The sequence below is a fragment of the Camelina sativa genome, chromosome 12 (assembly GCF_000633955.1).
Source record: "Camelina sativa cultivar DH55 chromosome 12, Cs, whole genome shotgun sequence".
In the NCBI taxonomy this organism is placed as follows: Eukaryota; Viridiplantae; Streptophyta; class Magnoliopsida; order Brassicales; family Brassicaceae; genus Camelina; species Camelina sativa.
In genome coordinates this window covers 10,253,471-10,257,766 of record NC_025696.1, presented here as the reverse complement: position 1 = coordinate 10,257,766, position 4,296 = coordinate 10,253,471, and the positions used below count along the sequence as shown (strand labels likewise).

General features: G+C 35.5%; 1 pseudogene; it reads left to right on the top strand.

The window, feature by feature from the left end:
* Nucleotides 1,195–3,882, top strand: LOC104731174 (annotated as a pseudogene).

The following is a 4,296-nucleotide window of genomic DNA, read 5'->3' as shown; positions in this document are numbered from 1 at the left end:
AATTATCATATGATATCTTGCATTTCACGCAACCAAATCATCATCAAACAACACACATTTATTTTCTATTTTTTATTTTATATACTCATTCTTAATTATATACTCATTCTTAATTATATATATATATATCTACATATAAATACATATAAGTAAAAAAAATACAATCAGTTTACCAAAGAAAAAAAAAAGAAAAAGAAAAAGTAAATGTTAATTTTTTTTTTTGAAAAAGGCTTAAAAAGTAAATGTTAATTAAACACTCAAATCGTGAATTATGTAATATATATATATGCTTAACCTTAAACTATGTTAATCTGAGTTATCAAAAAAAAAAAAAAAACTATGTTAATCTGAGAAATACATGCTTCACCATAGGAGTTCGGGTTGATTTATCGGTTAGCACTAGCAAAAGTGGGAATCCGTTTCAGCAACATAATCTCGGGCTGCCTCAGTTATGGTTAAATTGACATCGGTTTAATGTGTTTAGATTGACTTTGGTGTGCTTAACCATTTTAGAATTATGGATTAATTGTATTTAAATTGGACTCGGTTCTATGCGTTTCTCTTGACTGGTATTTTCCCAATTAAATTAGTAAGACTCGGTTTAATAATTAAACCAACAACAATCCCATTAGCCGGTCAAAGGTCCATTGTAACCATTAAGCCGGTCAAAGGTCCATGGTGCCCGGTAGACACTGTTTTCATTGAAGAAACTTTCTCCCAGTAGAAAAAAAACCTAATAGACAAGAACTGTAAGCAGTTAATGAGTCTTTGTGTTTTGTCTTTTCTATGCTTTTTCTAATCAGGCGACGAATTTTCGGTGTGTTTACTTCGTCTTCCATCAAGTCCCATTACAAAAAGAAATTCTTTTACTTTTTAAATATTTTTTGTTTGCCTATGATCTCTCTACAACGTCTTCTTCAGAGTGCCGCACGATTCATTCATATGATAATATCGTAAAATTAAAAGATGTAATAACTTTTTGTTTGATACAGTTTTTTTTTTTAATGTAGCATATGTTAGCTATAATATTTTTTATTCTATTAGTATTTTTTTCAACTATAGTGGGAAAACAATACTTAGACAGACATAATAATGGGTGTTTACTTTGACCGTAATTGACTTACTTCTCACGGCGATCCTCTATTTAAGGTTGATGAAAGTAAAATTCATTTCACAAAATAGGAGCTTCATCATCTTACATAAAAATATGTCTTCTTGGATGTCTTTCATCTTCCTTTTCCTTGTCTTCCACCTCAGTAGCTTCAGAGCTTTTGCTAAAATTCCTTATTACACAGCCCGTGTCTGTTCAAACACGACAACGTTCACAAGAAACAGCACTTACTTCACCAATCTCAGAACCCTTTTGTCTTCTCTGTCTTCTCCCAACGCTTCATACTCAACCGGATTCCAAAATGCCACGGTGGGACAAGACCCCGACAGGGTAACAGGACTTTTCCTCTGCCGGGGAGATGTGTCGCCGGAAGTTTGCCGTAGCTGTGTCGCCTTCACCGCTAACCAAACCTTATTTCGGTGTCCGAATGAGAAAGAAGTCGTGTTCTATTACGAGGAGTGTATTCTGAGATACTCTCCCCGGAATATTCTATCGACCCTTACACTCAATCAAGGAGTGCTCTATATGAACTCCAATAATATTTCATCTAATATAGTAGAACGGTTCAAACGTTTGGTTTCCTATACCCTACACGAAGCTGCCGCAGAAGCAGCCAACAGTTCTAAAAAGTTCTATACGAGAAAAGCCAATTGGACTTCACTTCAGACGTTGCACAGCCTGGTTCAGTGCACTCCTGATCTGACGAGAAGAGAATGTTTGCGTTGCTTGCAAGAATCCATTAATAGAATGCCTCTTTCAAGAATTGGGGGAAGATATCATTTTCCGAGCTGTAGTTCAAGGTATGAGCTTAACATGTTCTACAACGAAACCGCCATTAGAATATCACCACCACTTCTGCCACCGGCGTCGAATCCTCCCCTGCCATCTCCTATGCGAACTGGTGAACTATTTCTTCTTACTCTGTTTTTTCTTGTCCTCATTTATGCAAATTAGTGATTACCATTGAAGGAAGTTTTCAGTGATTGATTTTTATTCATTTTTTGACCTAAAGCAAATGCATCTTTGAAATGCAGGGGAAGGTGGAAATTCAACTGTGTTAGTGGTAGCTATTGTTGTGCCTATTACAGTGGTTGTTCTGCTTTTTATAGCTTTTTTTTTGTTTCCTTAGAAAGAGGGTAAAGAATATTAATGGCACGTCACCTGCATTTGATGGTAAAGATTCAAGTGACTTAACAATCCTGCTTGAGTTTAATTTATATCATTCAATAGCCTTTCTTTTTTTCTGATTCTTAAGACTTTTTTTGTGCACAAGGAATTGATATAACAACAGCAGACTCACTGCAGCTCGATTATAGAACAATCCAAACTGCAACAAATGGATTTTCAGAGAGAAATAAGATTGGCCAAGGTGGATTTGGTGAGGTTTACAAGGTATGCTTCTACTCCCCAAACGCGCCTGAGCTTTTTACAATTTTTTTTTTTTTTTTTTGCCAGCACATTTGGATAACGAGATGATGCTGATAAAAATGGGCAGGGTACACTTTCGAATGGGACTGAAGTTGCGGTAAAGAGACTGTCGAAAACTTCAAGACAAGGTGAAACAGAGTTCAAGAACGAGGTTGTTGTTGTGGCAAAGCTTCAGCACCGAAACTTGGTAAAGCTTCAAGGATTTTGTCTACAAGGTGGAGAAAGAATCTTGGTCTACGAGTATGTGCCCAACAAAAGCCTTGATTACATCATCTTTGGTCAGTACAGTTCATACTTTGTTTTAATGATTCATTCTGTCATTCTTGAAAATTGAGGCTGCAAATAGTTAGAGCTAACTGTAATTTATGGATTTTCACAGACCCTACAAAGAAAGGTCAACTAGACTGGACTCTACGATACAAGATCATTAGTGGGATTGCAAGAGGAATTCTTTATCTTCATCAAGATTCACGGCTCACGGTAATACACCGTGACCTCAAAGCGAGTAATATTCTCCTAGATGGTGATATGAATCCAAAAATTGCTGATTTTGGAATGGCACGGATCTTTGGAATGGACCAAACCCACGAGAAAACAAGGAGACTAGCTGGTACCCTGTAAGTCTTCCGATTAACTTCTCGTAAGTAAAAGTTTGTTGAACATTTGCCAATATTTCAAACTCTTTTTTTTTGGATTTTAGCGGTTATATGTCTCCCGAATATGTGAAGCATGGCCAGTTCTCCATGAAATCTGATGTCTATAGCTTCGGTGTGTTAATTCTTGAGATTATAAGTGGTAGGAAGAATAATAGTTTTAACGAGACAGACAACGCACGTGACTTGGTCACATATGTAAGTTTAAAGGCAATCAAGTTTTATATTTTATGCTGTTGCAATATGAAATGAATGCAAGAACTGATTGATTGATTTTCTAGGCTTGGAATCTTTGGAATAATGGAACAACGTTAGATCTCGTCGATCCAATCATCTGCAATAATAACCAAACGAGTGAAGTTTTTCGATGCATCCATATCGGTCTTTTATGTGTTCAAGAAGATCCTGTAGAGCGTCCAACCTTATCAACCATTTTCTTGATGCTCACGGATACCACTGTTTTACCAGTGCCTCGAAAACCAGGGTTTTTTATTCGAAGTAGAAACCAGCTTGATTCCGATCAATCTACAACGAGCAAGTCTGTACTAGCTTCTATTGACGACTCATCGATAACTGATTTGTATCCACGTTAAAAATGATATTTATACTTTAACACGTTTAAACGATTGTTGAAATCTCTTAATTTTAAAGGTAATGAATAAAGTGTTTTAAGTATATAAATTTTATAAATCTAATTTATTACTTTTATTTTAACTTAGAGACAACTTCACAACAAACGAAAGAGGAATATGATATCTATACCCTCCAAACTACAAAATATATAAAAAAATTATAGTATTGTAATTATCTAGATAATTCTACAAAAAAAATATCTCGTTTCTAAAACTTAAAAGGAAGTGAAAGATGACGGAAAAACGGCTTTTTCATACCCCGACAATAGTCCTGTGTTGAATTCATACATTTGACTAATAATCTGGTCTAAACATACCTTATGTTTCTATATATTTGAATTCCACACCCCAACTTCGAAACTAATACACCAAGTATAATTTATGTGCCAAAAAATACAAAAACGTGTTTCACGACTAACTCTGTTAAGCTTCCGTTTAAGCGTTCTGACGTGGATTCCACATGTGCACAGCG